The sequence below is a fragment of the Protopterus annectens genome, chromosome 2.part2, assembly GCF_019279795.1.
Source record: "Protopterus annectens isolate FY-2018-M chromosome 2.part2, PAN1.0, whole genome shotgun sequence".
Taxonomy (NCBI): Eukaryota; Metazoa; Chordata; order Ceratodontiformes; family Protopteridae; genus Protopterus; species Protopterus annectens.
In genome coordinates this window covers 818,287,024-818,308,358 of record NC_056730.1, presented here as the reverse complement: position 1 = coordinate 818,308,358, position 21,335 = coordinate 818,287,024, and the positions used below count along the sequence as shown (strand labels likewise).

At 36.2% G+C, this 21,335-nt stretch overlaps 1 protein-coding gene across 13 annotated transcripts in view; it reads left to right on the top strand.

The window, feature by feature from the left end:
- The first annotated feature begins 3,652 nt into the window (after positions 1 to 3,652).
- MEF2C (myocyte enhancer factor 2C) overlaps positions 3,653 to 21,335 on the top strand; it is a 797,870-nt gene continuing 780,187 nt past the window's right edge. For 4 of the 13 annotated variants that reach the window (XM_044064162.1, XM_044064167.1, XM_044064168.1 and 1 more), the window contains exon 1: positions 3,653 to 3,813. The gene's annotated coding sequence lies outside the window, so the exon portion shown is untranslated. The remainder of the gene's footprint in view (positions 3,814 to 21,335) is intronic. The other 9 variants (XM_044064170.1, XM_044064169.1, XM_044064166.1 and 6 more) reach the window with 5 other exon arrangements.

The window sequence follows — 21,335 nt, the reverse complement described above, 5'->3', positions numbered from 1 at the left end:
GGTCTTATCCAAATGAAATCTGAGTTGTCTATGCACATCCAAAGTGTGCAAAACCGTCCCACTAGTAGATTGCAGAGAAGTGTGATTAAGAGACAACTCATTCACCACCTTGGGTATAAAAGAAAGATTATTTACAAAAAGACACATTGTCCTTATGGAAAACTAAAAAGGAGGAACAGCTATAAGGGCTTGAAGCTCAGACACCCATATGGCAGAAGTAAGGGCCAACAGAAGAACAGTCTTCCAAGAACGATGCTGCAAGAAATCTGAAGTTGCAGGCTCAAAAGAAGCTGGGTCAATCCCCCCCCCCAAAAAAAAAAGGTCCCAGGAAGGAAGGGCAGGCTTCCTGCGAGGTCTAATATGAAGGATACCTTTAAGAAACTGTTTAGACTCAAATCTAAAGGCTAAAGGGGGTGCTAAAGGCAGACAAGCAGAAATAGCTGACAAATGGGCCTTAACAGAAGAATAAGCCAACCCAGTACTGAGCAGTTCATACAGATAAGAGAGAACCAGAGGAACATCCACAGAAAATGGATCCAGGTTACGAGAATGACACCAAAGAGAAAACCTCTTCCATTTGGATAAGTAGGCTTTCCTAGTAGTGGGTTTCCTGGTCTCCTGTAGAACCCAAAGCATGTCCTCAGAAAAAAAGATGTCTATACAGAATTAAAATCCTATCACTCACAATGTCAGCTGAAGAGTGGACAGGTAACAATTTTTATGGAGTATCTGTCTCCTGCGCTGACATTTACCCTTTCTGGATGACATGAACCCCAGAAGCAATTATAAGAAAAGAAAAAAGATAAGAACAAACCCCCAATGGGGCACTTATCTGAAAATGGCTTTGTGAACCAGCAAATGAAGCGAGCGTTCCGACCGATGGTTGAAGATGGTGTAAGGACTGGCAGTGAAGAAGATCTGAAAATGGTACATCTGAACGTTATCTTTATGCCCTACGCAGTGCACAGGGAGCATATGTGTGACATGTGGTGTACCCTTAGCAACTTAAAGGCTTTGGTATACTGGCTGGATGTTAGGCCGCCCTTGCCAGGAGATCCCTATTGTAAGGAATACTGCAACAGTGAAATGGAAGGACATCATTCAACACCATAAATTGACCATAGTTGTTAGTGTGCATGAGAGTGTGTGGTATGGAAGTACCACCAGAGCAGGGCTAGACACCCAGCGGTGTGAACCTTTGGGAAGTACCACCAGAGCAGGGCTAGACACCCAGCGGTGTGAACCTTTGGGAAGTACCACCAGAGCAGGGCTAGACAACCAGCGGTGTGAACCTTTGTTCTAGATGATTGTCAGTACAGAAGTGATACCCGACCCCATGCCCAAAAGTGGGAAAAATGGGTTGTGGATGGATACAGAACATTACCATTAATGGATATAGGTCTAAAAATGTCATCCTGTTTGCTACAGTGTCTAACATATGAATAGAATTTTTTAATACAGCAATCATCCAATAAATTATGTTCATATTTACATTTAGCTTAATGCAGTGATGCTTTCAATCTTCTATTCACTAAATGATACGCTCTTTTGGTAATAAAGGGTTGAAAGGAAGATGAAGCCTGGATGAAGGGACAGGAGAGAAAGATTCAAGTTGAAGGGAAGGTGGATTTATAGTGGCAGTACTAATTTGTGTGCAGATGGGCAAGACAGAATGTGAGGGGTCTAGTAGAGTAGTGAAATTGTGGTATATCAAATTAAAACCAAAATATGATATTAATCTAAGTACATTTAATGAAGATCTCCCATTGCAGTTGACAACTACACAATTTGCAAGATGTGTGGCAACCTAGAATGTTTGTTGGGAAGGGGCAATTCTATGGGGGCTATTTAAAATAATGCATACAAAGAGTTATGCAGAAAGTTGCTCTAAATATTTAATAGGGAAGATAAATTATAAATAAGAGCATTCTTTTTATGTAATGTTCATTTTGTGAAATGTTTTTGATGGTTGACATATGGAATGTTCTGTGATTTATCAGCAAAGAAAATTAACAAAAATAAAAAAGAAACAAGCAAATGGATTGAAAGAAGATCATTATATTAAAGAATTTGATTAACAGAGGCAAATAGTGCAAAACCAACACTACAGACTGAAGCTGTATAAAATTTGTTCAAATGGCAACTTATCCTGCCTCTGAAGCTTTGCTGATCGAGTAGTTATAGATAAAACTGGGTAGATGAAACTGTTATGAATTTCTAAACTCCATCCACTGGTGTAAAAACCTATGTCAAGAAGAAACACAGATGTGTTGATGTGTGCAAGGCCAAAGCTGCATCTTTAAGAGATGTGTGGCAGAAATTCACTGTCAGACAATGAGATCTTTCATGTCTGCTGTATGTTCTATTGTAGGTAATAGCCCCTCCACTCCTGCACATAACCAATGTGATGAATGAAGGCTGCTGTACATTTTTATAACTGGGCTAGTGGCCAGATCAGGCAGTGCTAGCACACATCTTGGTGTCCTGTTGCCCGTTTACAGTGGCTGAAGCTGTACCTTAACTGTCAGACATGTTCATTAAGTTTAGCTGCAGACTTCCTGCAGCCACGGTTTGTTTTCTCTACCCTCGCAGGACACTCGGTTTGCCCTTATACTACTGAAATCAGAATGTTCTTAGCAACAGCCCCTTCTCTACAGATGGTATCTACCATATCTAACAGTTTATTCTTCTTTGTGTCCTGTACTATATGGTATCATTTAGTGGCACTGATCTACTGAAAGGGTTACATATTCTACTACTCTGTTATTCTCTGAGCAGTGGCATGCAGTGTGTCTGTTTTATTCTGAGAAGCATATTTAGGAGTTCATGTTCCTACAGTTTCTCAATCTGATTGTGCTGTCTGTAAGTGCCATATTACTTACAGTATGTAATGTACTTACGAAGTGCACTTTGTCAAATGGGTTTAGTATTGATCCTGAATGTGCATACAAGATTTGTTAGCACAGGGAATTTTTGTCTTATAGACATTAACTAGTATGTGTTAATACAAATTTTAAAGCTCTATTTTCATCTAACTGCAAGAAAAAAATTTGTAAGAAGTCCTATAATATTACTTTGATAAGAACATAACAACCTGCCTGCCAAAATGTTGTCACTGAAATCAGAACTTTATAATACAGTCACTCTGGTAAAACATTATGTGAAAACAGCATACATTTAAGCTTTTGTAGCAATTTAAACTGTAGGTCTGAAACATAGATTTATCTGAATTACACAATAAAATATAGTCTTATAAAGTACATTCTGTACTTTTGTTTAAACAGAAACTTTCCAGTTTCAAGCCGTTCATTAAAAAATACTGGAAAATATATAAGGCATAAAATGTCTTTGTCAGTGAAGAAACATTTTTTGTTTCCCAGCACATGAAACCCATTTCTTTTTTAAGACATGATTTTTGGATAAGATTACTAATTTGATATTTTCCATTTGAACTTCTAGCCTGCTTAGTGGGGGCAGTAATCCTATGTTCTGTTGCCAGGACTGACAAAAGTTTGGCTGACAGTGATACCTTTTGCTGCTATATTTATCCAAGAGTGACAACAACAGGTGGCACTCTCTGTGCCAGACACTTGTGCACGGGGATCACACATCTCACAAGTCAACAACTAAGGGGGAAAAGCTTCTGTTAGAGTAGAAAGAGATTGAGGCAACTACTACCCAAACTGGGGTCTTCTCTTCAAAGCCAGCTGGTCTGGCTTTTTTTTCTGAAGGATTTTTTATTACCTGTCACTTATCAACAGAACCCACAGCAGGTGCTGTAGGGGTCCATCTTCCTGGGGAAGAAAGGCACTGGTGAGTCTTAAAAATAAAAATAAGTAACAAATGTGTAGTGTCTGACAGTATGCTAGTCTGCTGAGTAAATGCTTAACATCTGCAAGAAAATGTGACCAGTAGTCAAAAGTACCTGTTCAATAACGTACATCTCGCTTCAGAAATTTAGTGATTTTAAAACAGCATTGTTTTACACATTCTACAGTAAAAATTAGCTGTGTCCTGTATTCCACTTCTATAGGGATAACACTTTGAACAAATATACAATATTCAGTTGTGATGCGTTTCTAGACTGTGCATGTCAGATTACTATGTTTTTTATGCTCTGATACGTTACTGTTTCTGAAGCTATGGAAATAAAAAAATACTATTTTGGATAAATTGAGGAACAAGTAATTTTTCTCAGACAATGCCTCTTAAAACGTTTGTCAGTAGGTGTGCATGGCTCATAAGAAAGAAAAAAAGAGGCATTGCCATCACATCTAGCATCAGTTCTGGTCCAATGCAACTGTTCATATTGGCAGACGTAAAGTTATAACTACGTAAAATAAAATTTTGTCTTTTAGAGGAAGTTTTGACATTAATTCTCTGTAATAATACTAATATTTGAACAAACGCAGCTTTAATATTTCCTCAACTTCAGCATTTATCAGGACTACTGTGCGTTTCATGTTGGAAATCAGAATATAGAGAATGTGAATATATTTTTCAGTAAACTTATTTCATGAGCGACAAATACGACAGCCTTACTATACAGTGTTGCTGTTAAATAGATAAGATAAACACAAAATAAATGTGCTAAATCATATGAGAGTTGACAATGGCCACAAATCACTAGTGTATCTACATTCACAGACATATCACAGGCTGATGTTTGATGCTAAAACTGAAAATATGCAATTAAATGTCAAACCACATACAGTACATTATTAAAACTAATATTCATATGTCCTGTTTTGAAATGTAATGATTCCCACATTTCAACAAACGTAATTTTCATTATTTTGAAACCGGCTCACTGCATTCCTGTTAGGTACATGTTAAAATGTGTATTGCGAAGACACTATTTTTCAAATTTAAAACAAATATTGATATTCAAATGTATCTTTAGCTCATTTACAACAAAATGTTTTTATGCTGACTGGGTAGGGAGTATCTTTCTCCACTTTATATATTTAGATACAAGTTTGAAAACACTGTTTTGACGCGTTGAATCACATTGATAAACAGGCTGTATGATTACAAATTAAAGAAAACAATATTAAAACTGAACTGTGTTTAATACCCGTCACGTATTAAAGACAGTTCAATATTAAAACTGAACTGTGTTTAATACCTGAGGGGTCTGCATATTTCCAAAAGAATGCATTTCAGAAATCTAATAAAATAACATTCATCATATGGTAAACAAATTCACAAAACAGATGTAAGGGCAGCTGTTTTTAAGAAGTTCATAGTGTCCCCATTTACACATTAATAATGTCCATGAACAAAGAAGTTTACCAAAAGAAATATCTGGAAGATTTCTTAATGTTTTAATTTAGTTGTTTTCCCCTCTCAATTATTTTTTTTTTTTTGGGGGGGGGGAGAGGGTTATCATAATATTGCTCCCTCTATTAAATCATGATTAGCTGAGCATATATAATAAGAGCTATGGTCTCAAATTAATTCTTGATTTTACATGGATAGGTGTACTGGAATTTGAGACTGCATGCTTCTGTTAATAAGTATTCACTGCAGTATGTGGCTGAAGATTTCAGCTAGTCAAGTGCAATTAAAGGCAGAACTTTTTATTTCAAGATGATGACATTTCCATTGCTTTGTATCACAGTTGTCACAGCTCCTACTATAAGTCAAAAAATTTTCAATTAGCATACTCCTGAGGTTCTGTTTCATTAACTGAAATGCATTTTCAGTTGTAAACTGAGAATACAGTGACATTACTGGGTAAGATTTGCGCAAGTAGCAGAACTGCATTTTTTCTTTTATATCTGAAGCTGTTATTTGAAAACTTTCTTCTCAGCAGTTCTTTCTCTGTGCAATGTATTATCACTTTATTTGAACTTCTGCTGGCAGACCTTCAGTCTTTCAGGGAAAGGCCATTACAGAGTGAGAGAGAGAGAGAGAGAGAGAGAGAGAGAGAATATAGGGTATTTTTGTTTACAAGTTAGCACATCCACAGTGCTCTATTTCCATAACGCCATAATGGTACTAAATAACAACACAGAGTTTGACAAAAAAGTCAAATCCTGTTCACAGCATTTTTCAGAATAGCAGAAATGTTGGACTGTTTTGACATTTTCCTGAATACAGATTTTATACTTGACTGTTAACCACAGAACGTATGCTGGGCATAGAATACACTCATCTGAACACACAAATCTTCAAATGTATAACACTAATTAGTGCTTTTCAGGAACATGAATCCAGCAAACTGTGGTGTCTGTTACATTTGAAGCAAAAAGAAAAAAAAAAAGAGTGATCAACTACTGATCACTTGCTGTACATGAGATCCAGAATGTGATCTCCAGCTAGTATATTATACTCAAACATACACACACACACACACACACACACACACACACACACACACACACACACACACACACTTGTGGTTTCTGAAAGGTAGTGATGGAATAAAGCCTGATAAGAGTCTTTGTGTAGCATCAGTCTACATAGTAGGGCATTACTCACCTAATTAAAATTGTCACATGTCCAAATGTTGACTACATCCATAAGTATTCAAACTAACACATCTTTCATTTACACACATATATTATCATTTTCCATTGCAGTTAATGTAGCAGTTATCATGAAACAAAGCCATTTCATATTTGTGGTTTTTAGTGTTCTTTTATTTGGAGAAATATAGATCGAAGCAGCCTGAAAGCTATTATTACTTTACTCAACGGAATGATTTATCAGTTTCCTTACTAATATGAAATGTATTTTCACTGACCAGTATACACTACATAAATGAAAAAGAAGCCTGTTGGCATACAAAATGCAAATGTTAAAAGTTAGCTCCTCCACAGCAATGCACAACCATGTGTTATGAAATCTGTAACTAAAGTATGGTCAAGGAATCTGAGGCAATGAATTTGCTAGCACTGTGCAGACTAATGACACATTTCAGATACTCCAACTGTCATGACCTCTGTTTTGTAATCACAATTTATTATACAACTGTGCCAAATACCTTGTGTAACAATCTCCCATTAAATAGTCAGGTTGTAGAACATATTCTAGTATTCAGTGCTGCATGTCCATTTCTGCTATGATTGCCACTATATGTACATATTCAAATGTTCTGTGATTCACACAGTTTGTTACAGACTTACATACCAATATACCTTTGGGTCACAACCTAAAGAACTTAAAAGGTACTATATTCTACATTTACTTTTCCCACAGCAAAAAAAAAGTGCAGGTTTGTTTCTACACAACCATTTTCCATCACCCCTTATTTTACCCATAAATGATGGGTAAGATAAAGACAGGTTCTAAAACAGGTGATATGTGACACAACACATCAAATGAAATAAACAGCACAGTACAAGATCCAGGGAAAGTCATATGCAAAATACAGCTTTAAACTTGAGACAAGCACTTCCTCGTGTCAGCAAGTGAAATAGATTTCATAAGGGCAAATCACAACATAACTGAACAATACATATTATTCTGCCCCTTAACTAATGCTGTTCAGCAACAGGGGAAAAAAACTATTATTAAACTTGAAACACGGAAGACAAAAGCTACACTGTCAGCAACTATGCTTTAAATGAATTATACAACATAATGAATGCCTGAGTAGTATTTAGTTATCTTTCTTTTAAAAGAAACCCGTGAGTCATATTTGCTAATGGTGTATTGGGGTCACTAACTAATGTACTACTCACCATTCACTGTCTTTAGTAACTAATGTAAATGTCACAATAAATGTCCAAATATTTCCTCATGGAAACCATTGAAAAAGCTGACTTAAAATACAGTCTATTCATATAGTGTTTTAATTTGAATACTGGACATTTCGATTTACCTCTTAAGAAAAGCAGTGTCTGGTAGAATCTTTTTGCCATGTGTCTGTGTGTGTGTGTGTGTGTGTGTGTGTGTGTGTGTGTGTGTGTGTGTGTGTGTGTGTGTGTGTGTGTGTGTGTGTGTGTGTGTGTGTGTGTGTGTGTGTGTGTGTGTGTGTGTGTGTGTGTGTGTGTGTGTGTGTGTGGGTGTGCGTTCGCATCCGCATGCATGCGTGTGTGCATGTGTACTTTGACTCATAGCCTAGAATGGCTTTCTGCTCCTATGGGGACTGTTGTTGCCTCATGTTTGTTTTTCACTTCCTAATGTCCCTTCTTATACCATTTCATTTTTTGTTTGTGCACTTTAGGCTTCTACTTTCTTGAAGAGGTTAGTTTGACCTTTTAGGATGTCTTATACTGCCCTGATGATGTAATGTGCTGTTTAGTACTTTATTATTATAAAATGTGTTTAAAATGTGCCACAGTTCAGATTCATGTTTTGTTCTACTTGTTTTATTTTATTACTTTCATGAATAGTTAGTAATGTATTTGAGTTGAGGTGTGCATTGTTGGTAATTTTTTGCTTAATTTACTGGTTTGTTTTTTTGTTTCCCGAGTATTTCTGTTTGATAGTTTTCTCCTGCTAAATGACTTCAAGATAATGGCTGTGTTTTAGATTTTGAAGTCTATGAAAGTGCATTCTAGGTAGACTACACTAGCTTTCTCTCATGCATGGAACAAATTTGATGAACAGGTAGCTAGCAATCTGACTTGTCAGGTTTCGTTGTATATTTTACAAATCTAACAGGGACATGCATGGGTTAAGTAGCATACAGATATTAACTCCCACCCCACCCACAAAAGATACTTAAAAAAACATTGATTATGGCTAGTCATTTAGTGTCTGCTACTTTAATGTCAGAATCTACAGATCCACATTTTTCTAAACTGAGATGTTTGTTGGTCTTTCAGCATATTAGTCATGTATAACCCAAAGCATAAATAATGAAAAATAATACATATGAAGATGTATATTTTTCACACACCCTAAAATGCTATGCAGGTCTATATTCTAAGAAATGAGCTATGAATTGGCATAACAATAGAGCTGGTGAACAAGGTCCATCCTCGGTAACAGCAGACCAGAAGCCAAAATTGTGTTAAGATCACTCAGCATACAATTCTTTCCTTGGCTGCCAAAGTCCCCCACCCCCGCTTCTTAATTCACCGTGGTGCCAAGCCTCACAAGACCTAAAGTGAGCCACATACAGTGGCAAAAAGCATACAGCTATGGTTCTAAACCAACTACACCAAAGATGGGGAAATGAAGGAGGACATACTACTGAGGAAGGACCTGCTCTACCAGGTCTATTTCCATGCAGACATAACTTTCATATCCAACAAAAGGAGGTCCAGCCCCAGTAACAGAAGCTCAGCGTCCCTAGTCAATCCTCCTGGACAGGCTTCCTTATAGCTATGGCATCAAAAGAAGACCCAGATACCATGTCCAGCTTATATTACCTTGTGAATATGCTGGGCAAAGATCAGTGGCTGCTGTACATATATTATTTAATGCTGCTGTTTAGAATAGGATGAATGTGACACAACTACTGCAGTAGGATGAACCTCTGGAGATATAGCAGATTCTTAATTTACTAAGTGTAACAAAACTGAATGCAGTCAGTGACCCATTTAACTTAGGTAACTTGTGAAACCTTCTGACCTATTTTTTTTTCCTTTTTTTACTGGAGAAAGCAATAAAGAGTTGAGTAACTTTGTCAACAGACTTGGTTTTCGCAGCACAGAATCTGAATTTATAGTGTACATAAATGCAGTGAAGGAGATTCTACCACTGCTTGACATATTGTGAAAAACCAAAGTTAAATGAAATACTGAATAAGATTAGACATTACATTCACTATATTGTGAACAGAAGTATGGTTTCCACTTCTTCTGCCTCACCTTGTTGAAATGTTCTTACCATATTGTCCATCCAAGGTATTCCCATCCTGACTCTGGCATTAGGCAATTCTCAGTAAGACCTTTCTTCCTATATTTAAATGCATGGCTTCCACACTTACTTACTTTCACCTGAAAGCAAAGAAAGCTACTGAACTCTTTGACAATTCTGATGTCACGGTAGGTGTATTGGAAGTACAATGAGCATCCACATGCTTTCTTGGTTTCTTTGGAGATAAAATTGTTTGGGTAGCTTAAATCTAGTATGGACTTGAGGTCCCTAGCATTTTTTGTAAAATTAAAAGACTATGAATTAAAATCCCATGAAAGCTCCTGGATGCCTCTCTCTCTCTTTTTTTTTTATTTTTTTTGAGTAATGGTTGTGGGGTAAGCATGAATGGAATCTTATATCCTCTCTTTGTTAACGTCCACACCCACCTGTACATGGATGAGAGATTTCTGTGCAGGTAAGTGAATTAAAATACAGCCCCTGACTTTTTTTTTCAGAGATGGACAGTCAAAACTCCACAGCAGTGCAGAAAAGAAAGCCAGTAAAGGTCCATACACCTGTAGGCAAAGACAAAGCCAAGCCAAACCAATATGGTATAAAGTTTAATATAAAATATCCACACCAAATAAGCACTTTCGTTTCACCCACAGAAACTTCATAAGAATGGTGTATAGTCACAAACAAACTGTTAAAATAATCAAAACCAGAATGTGAATGGCTGTAAGTTAATTACACAACATTTGAAAGTTTAAAGAAACATCACTGAAACTTGTGTACTTTTGTTTAACATATATACACACACATATGCACAACATAATTTGGTAAAAATATTTACAAAAATATATGTACACAAATATTATTTACAAAAGTGTATGGAGATGGACAGTCAGCTAAAGCCTTAGGTATGCTACTGACTATTCACAAGTAGGCTATGGCTATCTAAAAATTGCTAAGGAGCCATCACCATTGGAGTGTAACCTTTCAGGAAGCTATGGTAAGAGCTGTGGGTCCAGTCTAACTCTGCGACATGGAGTGATAAAACTCTGGCTATGACTTGGACAACTGGATTTGAGTAGTGGCTTACTTGGTGCAACAGACACATGGGGGAGGATGGCAGTAAGCAACCAGCACTGAATTGTCTATCCTGGTGGGAGGAAGCAGTGGTCTAGCCAGCCTATTGCCAACATGCAAGCAGAGGCTTGCAGAGTCCCAAAAATGCCAGAAACCAAAGAAATTGGCCTGTTGATCCTAAGCTGGTGACAACAGCTCAAACACCTTAGGGGTAGGGGAGTGCAGGATGCCCCAAAATCATGCAGGTGCTTGCCTTAGCCACCAGGGGATGGGTTAGGGCCCTTAACTGATTTCATTGACAGGATACCTGCAAGGGTACAAAACACCTCTATGGATGCCTGGGTGATGGCCAGTATGGTCAGCTTTCACTACTGAACTTCAGATACCCAATACATGGCAACATATGTGCTCAAGACAAATGGAAGGATGGTTGAAAAGAATACAAAAACAAAATGAGTCAGGGTCCGTCCAGACTGACTATTTTTTAAATCATGCTAAATCCAAACCATTTTATCATTTTTAGTATTGACCCGCTTGTATCCTAAAAAAGAAGCATTAAGGCATCTGCAAGTTTGTACCCACAGTACTGAGACTTTGCAATTCCTTTCCCATGTTCTCTAGGTGTCTCATTTCCTCAACAAAATTTATGGGCCTTAGTCATGCATGCCTGTGAATAACAATGCCTAGTCTTGAAAGTCTAGATAAACCTTTCTTTGTCTTTATTTACCATCTCCATCAATAAGTTGATTATGCTGGACATAGCTGGCAACTGGAACAACAGTTCCTGTTTTAGACATCCACCAGGTTAACTTGTGCTACTAACCTGTGCACTTTATATATTTTGAATTTAATAACTATGTATATAGACTGGTCATCTGACCCTTTTCCTCCATGACTTGGTCAATTTGTGGCAAAATTGAAATACAAATTTCTGTATTCAGTTATTAAAAATGAAGTACACAGAGCCTTGAAATAATACAATAAAAGAATAACAAGACCATACCATACAATGAAAACAACAGCAAATCCTACAAGGAATAGTATATTGCATAGTAAGCAGAGGAACATATTTGTGCAAATTCTTCACAAGTAGTACATGACTACTTAAAAAGTACTTTCACTGACACATGGCTTTAAGAAGGTAGCAGACAAATTCCTGCATAATTAACCTTTACCGTGAAGGCTTGTGCTGGAAACTTGATTAGGTGCTTCTTTAATTTACTCTTAGAAGTAGGCAGAGTCTGCTGTCTCCTAACTTCACATGAAAGGCAATTCCATGTTGCTCACCCCAGCTTTGTTAGTTCCCATTCTCATGTGACTGTTTTGAAGTGGGAATCAAACTAATGTGACTGAATCACTGTGACTGTCTCTAAGGGAGTATGCTCTTCAGTGAACAGTTTTGATCAAAGGGAGAGCACTGGCCTTGCTTGATAATTCTAAAAAGTAATGTGTTAAGTAGTAGCATTGCTCTATCATTTACTGTTAATCATCTAAAGCCTTTCAAACAATCACAGTGATATTGGACAAATCCACATACCAACTTTCAGTAATTTGTATTTTATTGAGTCTTTGAGGTAGAGTGAATTGTTAGTAAAGACAGTCCATATTTGGGTTTAGAGATGAGAGTGTTTCTGCCTAGTATCCAGCATGCTGAGAGAGAGAAGGTGATTTTAGTTAGACAAATCTTCTACTGAAGGATAAAGTATGGTCTAAGGTGAGGTTACCCCCCTGTTACATTTTAAAAGAAGAGGGAGGTCTTGAAGTTTTTGTGCAAGGGCAAACACCATGACATTGGATTTATTTGGCTTACCAAGAATTTTATTCCTGTGTAACCAGCAAAACAGTTTGGAGAGAGAAGTCTGTAGTCACTACTGGAGCTCAGTTGCTGTAGGGTCATCTGCATGAATAATGACATTAAGATGCTATAAGCCATGTGTTAAATCATTAACAAAAAGTGAAAAGAGCAGGAGGCCTACAACAGACCCTTGACATACACCACTACTACAAACTGCAATTGCAGAAAGGCAATTATTTGCAAATATCAGAAAAGTTCTATTTTTTTTTAGATTTTTAAACCACTGAATAGTATTAGTTCCAAAGTTAAGTTTTGTGAATTTGACGAGAGGAGTGGGTGGTTCTGTTTCAAAAGCACTTGTTATGGCAATAAACACACCGCTTGTGAGTTGGCTTATAGGTTCATAGGTTCATAGGTTCATACTAGGCTATCTGCCCTAGGGCATTTATAAGCCTAGCCAGAGTGTGTTTGGCTTTAGCCACCCATTTTAAATGAATTTTGCTATGCCCTTTTTCGAGGTTAGTATACTGTGCCTCTGTCTAACAGTGACACAGAAGTGATACCCGGCGTAAATCTACGATCTCCCATCCACTCATCAAGATTCCTCTTGAAGAGAGTCAATGAGGAACTCTGCCTAACCTGGACTGGGATTTTATTCCAGAGTGAAGGGAGCCTCTGGGTTATGAATCTGTCCCTCCAGCATGTCCTATTTATTTCAGTGCTGAGGTTCAAGTCTCTGGAGCGTGGCTCGATGGGATTTGGATTTTCTGAGGTGCAGCATGTCCATTAATTCCGGGCTGGACATGGCTTTATACGTCAGGCACAGATCGCCTCTGAGCAGGCGGTATGCCACTGAGTAGAGCTGGAGTTTCTTTAACCGGGCAGCATATGGCATCTGATTGAGCACTTTGATCCTCTTGGTGAGGTACTTTTGGGGTCTTTCCAGTTGCTGCAGGTGTCTGGTAAGGTACATCCCAAAAGGGGCATTGTACTCAATTATGGGCCTGATAAGGGATGAGTAAAGAGGCACGATGACCTCCCCTGATCTAGATGTGAATCCCTTCATGATTGGGTGGGCTATATAAAATGTTTCATTCATGTTGTTAAAGATGATGTTAATGGCTGAGATTTTAAACTGAGGACCCATCTGCTCAGGTGGATGTAAAAGATCCCATGGCACCTATTAAAAAGAGTAAGGGTCCTTTATTCATACAATGTATTATATACATAATACAATATTTACAAATGTACATTATTTTGCATATAAAACACAATCAAACACACACATGTGTATATATATATATATATATATATATATATATATATATATATATATATATATATATGTGTGTGTGTGTGTGTGTGTGTGTGTGTGTGTGTGTGTGTGTGTGTGTGTGTGTGTGTGTGTGTTCTTAGACACTAATTGCCATCATATTTATATTATGCTATTCATCCTTATACATTTTTTCTTTATTTTACATACTAGACCCCTACTCCTTTTTAAACAGCCACCATCTGATTTTTCATAGTATGACTGCCAATACCCATTATCTATTAAACATAATTGTTTTTATTCTCTCACTCTAAATAACCCATACAACACAAAGTAACATTTATCTACTCTTTTTATATATTCTTTATTTGTATTCTTATACCAGTATCTAATCATATATCTATCATACCCCTCTTTAAGATCTTCAAAAAATCTTCTTTAAATAACTTTTCCCACAACTTAACCGCTGTACATTTCAAAAAGCATGTTATGTGTTTTTTTCTTTTCCATAAAATAAACATATTCTTTCACTTTTCTTTTAACATGGCATATTTCCTTTTACTGGTGCTTTATTTATTACCACTCTCCATAAATAATCTTGATACTCTATTCTATTACACTATTTATTTCTTACTTGTATACCTTTTATTTTTTCTTCTTGTAGATTTTCCCATGGGTTAACAATAAAATATTATATCATTATGTTTTTGTTCCATATTTTTTTTCTATCTCATCAATCTTTATCTTCCACATCCTTATTTTACCTTCATAATGTTCAATTTCTTCATTTATACAATATTTTTCTCTTTTGTTTTTATTTCCCATTTTTTCATATTTATATTTAAATACTGTTACTACTATTTTCACTTATTCATTTATCCACTTCAATATGGTCTATAAATTTAGAGAAGCTGCAAATACTACTGAATTAATTAATCTTAGTCCTCCTTCACCTTTATTTATATACAGGGTCTTTACTTAATTTAATCTAGAACCCCAGATACATTTTTCAAAATTTTAGGAATCATAAACACACTTGATAAATATGCAATGCTTCCTATCAATACTGAATTTATCAAACTAACTTTTTTTAAAAATAAAGCCTATATGATTTCCAAACAAAATCCTTTAATTGCTCTAACAATTTTTCCACTGCAATCTATTCACTTCTCTAGTAACGATTTTTATTCCCAATACTGACATTTCTTTTATTGTAAATTACACACCATCTATTTGTACCACATTTCCTAATGCTTTATTTTTGTATTTATTCACTGCCATGCCCAATTCTTTTAGGTATCCATCTACATAAAATATGACTTCCCTCAACAAAATTTTATTTTTAGCTATTATAATATCATCTGCATATATCAATAACACTGGAATCTCTACTCCTAACTGCATCACATACCCTGCATTCTTCATTTTAAAATTCACCTTGCTCACTACCACATTCATAACTAAAGCAAAGAAAATACAACTCATAGAGCATTCTTGTCTAATATCATTTCTCATGTATTTTTCTTTACTCATCCAACCATTTCACAAAATTCTTATTTTATTACTGTATGCTGACATACAAACCTTCGTAATTTTTTACTTAAATTATATATCTTCATTACTTCCCAAAATGTATCATGTTCTATTGTAACAAAAGCATTATTAATGTTCCCTACCACAAGTTTTGCATCCTTTCTTCTATTTACAAATTCATCCACAATATCTCTACCATTAACAATTCTTGACACCTCCTTCCCTTTATACCATGTAAGCTTTCTTCCATAATATTTTTCATGCTACTTTCCATTCTCTTTTGTATTATCTTCATAAATATCTTGTAACCTGTATTATTTAATACTATTGGTCTCCACTTTTTTATATCTTCTTTTTCTCTTTTTTCCATATAACTTTTAACATTCCACTACAAAACTCCTCATAAGCAAAACACTTGTTTAACCATCCATTCAAAATATTTAAAAATATTATTTTTGCCATTCCATTAGTTTTTAATATATTTCATACTGTAGCCCATCCAGGCCTGCAGCCAAATTTATATTCATCTGTCCAAGAAATGTATCAACTCATATAAACTAATCTCTTTTTCAAATTCCATATTCACTTGTTCTGATTTTTTACCTCCCATATTCTCTTATATTCTTTCTTCTTTATCTTTAGTTTTTTTTTTCTACATAATAAACTACAATATTCATAATCTGCTCTCATTATAATTCTGTTTTCTTTCATTATTTACTTAAATATGCTAATACTTCTTCCCTTTTCCCTTGTAAACATACATTTGTTTAAACAATAATTCTTGATTTTTTTCATAGTTTCTTTTATATGTTTCTTTTCTATATTATAATATTGTCCTTCAATCTTCCCTAAGTCTACTAGAACATTTTTATATCTCTTGCCATACTTTTCCTTCTCTGTCTTTCCTACCTTATTTTGCCATTTTAAATAACATCTTTTTGTTATTTCTTTTTAAAATTAATCCACCATTCAGACCAATTAACATAAAATAAACTCATAGTAAAATGGTTTATTCGTAACTGTGATATTAACTTTACCCTGTTTGATTCCATTCTTTTTCATTTATTCTTTGTATACTTTTTATTCCAATGTGTTCTTTATTTTCCTTTACTTCTACCCATACTGCCAAATGATCCATAAATCTTGATACTGCCTCTCCTTCTGTTACACTCATTCCTTCTGATAAGATAAAATAATCAATCTCAGATTTAAGCACCCCTCTTGTATATCTCCAAAAGTTTTGATTCCAAATTGGCTTCCCACATCTCATAACTTCTCCTTCTTTTCTAACACCAGTCCCTTTCTTTTTTCTTTTGCCCTGTAAATCAAAATTAAAGTCACCCGTCATTATGATATTCATATTTACCCCTACATAATCCAAGCTTCAATGAAGGAAATTATTTCTTTCCTTATAAGTAACATAAACATACACTATAATCTTATATACTTTTTCTTGCCATCTTAGATCTACAGTATTTAGTCTTCCCATTTTTACCACTATTACATCAAATAGTGCTCTTCTATATACTACAGCTAGTCCCAAGTGTTACTATTATCTTAAATTTAATATTATACCTTCACCCCATATTTTCTCTGTTTGTAGACTTTCTTCATTTGTTAAAAATCTTACATCTTCCAAAACAATTATATCTACAACACATGTGTTACACCATTCTAATACTCCTATAATTTTTACTATATTCTTAATACTATTCACATTTACCAAAAGGATTCTTACATTATTGTTTTCTCTTTTTCTTAATTTATATGAAATTATATTATCTTTAGGCTTAGTGGGGATTTTAGTTATTTTTTTTCTTTTTTCTTTTATATCACCCATTTCCTTTCTTCTTTTGTGTCACACTGATACCTTTAAAATTTATCTTCCTATCTTTTCCTCCCTTTTAGTACTTTCCTGTTTATATCTTCTTAATCACTAACTTCAGAATCTTTTTCTAACCCATTTACTTTATCTTTTCCTATATAGCTTTTTATTTTACTAAGTTTTAACTTCATTCATTATCCTTGCCCTTTCACTTACTATCTTTTTATTTTTTTCAGTTTGACTATCCATCCATAAATGTCCAATATGCTTACATTCATAACATTTCAGTTCACATCTTTTTACATCATGACCCATTTCCCTGCAGATATAACATTTCTTTTTATCACAGTTTTTAGCATGTGCCCTTCTTTTCCACAAAATAAAATGTTTTGAGTTGCTCCCAATATTTTAACACACCCCATTACCTTCAACATTTATTATACTAGGAATATGAATATTTTTTTCCATTTTCATTTTTGAAACAACATTACAATCCCATCCACCAGTCCATAAACTCCTACCATCAAAAACCTTTGAAATGTCTGTTACTTTTTTGCATATTTTTTTTTATTCTTTTATTTCAAAGTCTCTCTTTCAACTTCTGTCCAAAACTGGACACGTATCCTATTTTTGTCTCTCTGTTAAATGATTTAACTACATACATCCCACAGATTATTTCTTGTTTTAAATACTCACATAAAAACTTTCCATATCATATGTCTCCTTATTAAAATAAACCTTATTTCTTATACTTTCACGCCTAATGGAAGTATAACAGTGGCCCAAACATCATACCCATTCAGTTCCTTGTCTTGTTTGCTTTGTACTCTCATCACATATTTTAAAGTCCCACTATCCTCTGTTTTTTCTTTTTCTTTCTGCTTTCCAGGTCCATGTTTCACAGTCTCTGCATATATTTTCTTCTTTTGTCCTGTATTATCCTTTAAAATAGCTTCCAGTGCTTCTGCTTGAACTTTATCCATTATTATCTCCTCCATGTTGTGGTTCACTCTGTTCAATCAATTTCCTAAGTATATTCTCCCACAACCCTCACAAATGGTGGGTTCTAACGACATAACCTTCATTTACTGATTCCCCAGAACCTGCAAACAAATTCTACTGAAAAAAGCTTCTGAATCCTCTATAACTTCAATAAAGCTGTCTTGTTTACTGGAATTCACCTCCACTCCTTCAGTTACTCTCTCCATTTGGCATGCCATCCTTCTAGCTGCCACAGCTCTAGGAGCAGGTTCACATGTTGACTCAATAACTCCAAAGTTACAAGTAGGGGAAGATCCCTGATCCCCTGGCCAAATTTCCCTTAGTAGTATAAATACCACCTCAGGTCTCCCCTGAAAAGAGGCTACTAGCATAGTGGGACTAACCCAGCCAACAAAGAATAAATAATTAACACAGAAATAAGTAAATAAAGCAAAGGTATCACAGCTGGCACATGATAAAAAAGTACCAGCAGGGATTTTTAGTAGAAAAATCATTTTCAAAACATTTTGTTCCTTGGAATCTTTGACTCTGGCACCTCATGCACAAGACTGGTAACTTGGCACCATGAGGAGAAACATTTATATACACATGTACAGATATATATATATATATATATATATATATATATATATATATATATATATATATATATATATTCCCCCCCTAACAGATTTGTTTGTTTTTCAATTGAATTGTACAGGTTATAGGTTATAGGTCACATTAAAGAAGGGAAAAGTTTTGAAATGATTTATTGTGGTCTCATTTTTTATATCACAAAACCTGGCATTTTAACAGGGGTCTGTACACTTTTTATATCCACTGTACTTATATAAACCAAAGCTGAGATCGCACAACAGTGAGGTAAGAGCAAATTCCCTTAACTCGCTGCACCACAATCTCATACAAAAGGCTGCCAGCAAAAACTCCACACAGTAGGCTGTACAATCACTTGAGTGTTGACTCTTCTTTACAGGTCAGAAAACCCTGTACTCATTACACAGTTAAGGCTCTCATACACAACACAAGCAGAAATATATTATTCAAAGTGGAAAGGGATGATGATGAAGCAGGGAGAAATCAAGGAGAGAGTGGGATTTTGGCTGCAGATCCTTCGAGAAAAGAACGACAGTCATACAGAATATTATATTCATAAAGTAACATAAAATATTCTAAGAACTAAGCCAACACAGGAATGGAGAAAGGAGATTCTGTCAAAAGGGATTACTGCAATTAGGGGTATAGAAAATAGGAAACAGGGGGCTAGAATTTACTGGAGGAAATGGGCAAAGGATCCAAGGTACTAGAACCAAATAATAAGAGAGGGAAAGGTAATAGAATGGGAAGACGCCAAGAAGACATTTGGACTGCAGGCTAGAGACTGCCTTCCCTATCGGGGATTAATATCACAGTTTAGGCAAAGAGAAAGGGATAGGGGAATCCTAAGTATAAGATCTGCATTTGATAGAGTTTTTATCACAGGATCAAAGGAAGTTACTAGGCTACTGGCCCTGAGGCCTTTACAAGCCTAGTCAAGAAATTAGCCCATGTTCCTAATAAGTCAGCACCCGATGCCCCTGTCCAGCAGGGACACAGGTGGAATCCCAGGGGTGTATTTTCTGATTCCCCATCTAGTTATTCAGGTTGCACTTAAAAAGGGCTAATGAGGTACTCTGCTTGACATAGAGAGGGAGTCTATTCCACAGCGGGGGGGAGTCTATAGGGCATAAGTCTGTCCCACAAACAAGTCTTAATGATGTCACAGACCATGTTGAGGTCACACATGCAGGTTACTCAAGTGGAGCTTGATTTGTGGATATACAACAGTACCATCAATGTGGGGTCTGCGATTGCTTTGTATGACAGACAGAGGTCACCTCTGAGGAGTCTGTATGAGACTGAGTAGAGAGACAGTCCTTTAGCCTATCTGTGTAGGGTAGATATTTGAGGCCCTTGATTCTCCTGGTGTGGGACCTCTGTGGTCTCTCCAGCTGCTGCATGTGCTTTGTGAGGTACATGCGGAAAGGGGCACTGTACTTGATAATGGGTCTTATAAGGGAAGAATACAAGGACGTTATGTCCTCCTTGTCCCTGGATGAGATACCCTTACTAATGGGATGGGCCATGTAGAAAACTTTCCATACAACAGAGGCAATATGGTGGTCAAAAGTTAATTTGCTATCAACTTGGATGCCCAAGTCCCTCACGACTGATTGCATGCTTAGGACCTTGTTAACCTTATTATTAATGTGATAATTTTGTGGGGGTGTCACTCTCCTCAAAGGAGATGATGATGCATTTTTTGGCATTTAATGTGAGGCCATATTTCTGGCACAAGTCATTTGTTTGAGTGATACCCTCTTGGAGGATGTCCACATCACTAGAGGAATTGATGACAATGTCCAGCTTGCAGCCATCTGAAAACCTGGTCAACCATAGCCCACTGGTTTTGACCTGCACCTCAGAAAACTGTACCCAAACAACAAAGGCCCCAAGACCAATCCTGGGGTACACTGCTCATCATGGGTTTACTGCTTGAGGTGGCTTCCCCCATTTTGACTAGGTTGTTTATATCAGTGAGCCAGATTGCTACCCATCTAGTAACATACAGATTTATGCCTAGTTGAGAGAGTTTATCTATTATATTCAAGTGAAACATAGTATCAAAGGGTTTGGCCAGGTCAAGATAGGCTGTATGCACCTTTTTCCCCTCGTCCATGGCTTTGGTGACTGTCTCAAAGAAGTCGACCAAATTTAACAGGTATGACTTCCCCTTGATGAAACCAAACTGTGTGGGATTGAGTGTTTGGAGGTTGCCAATGTTCTTGTTAATGAGGCCCATGATAATCTGCTCCATAGCCTTGCAGATCAGGCTAGTTAGGCTGCTGGGTCTATAATTTCCTGGATCGGTGGATACTCCACCTTTGTGCAAAGGAATGACAGTGGCTGTCCTTCACTAGGCTTGGACAAAGCCGGTACTCAGGCTTTGGTTGAATAGGGTGCCTAATGGTGCTGCAAGTTCCTGCTTGGGTTCATGTGGGATGCAGCCTGGGATGTTATCG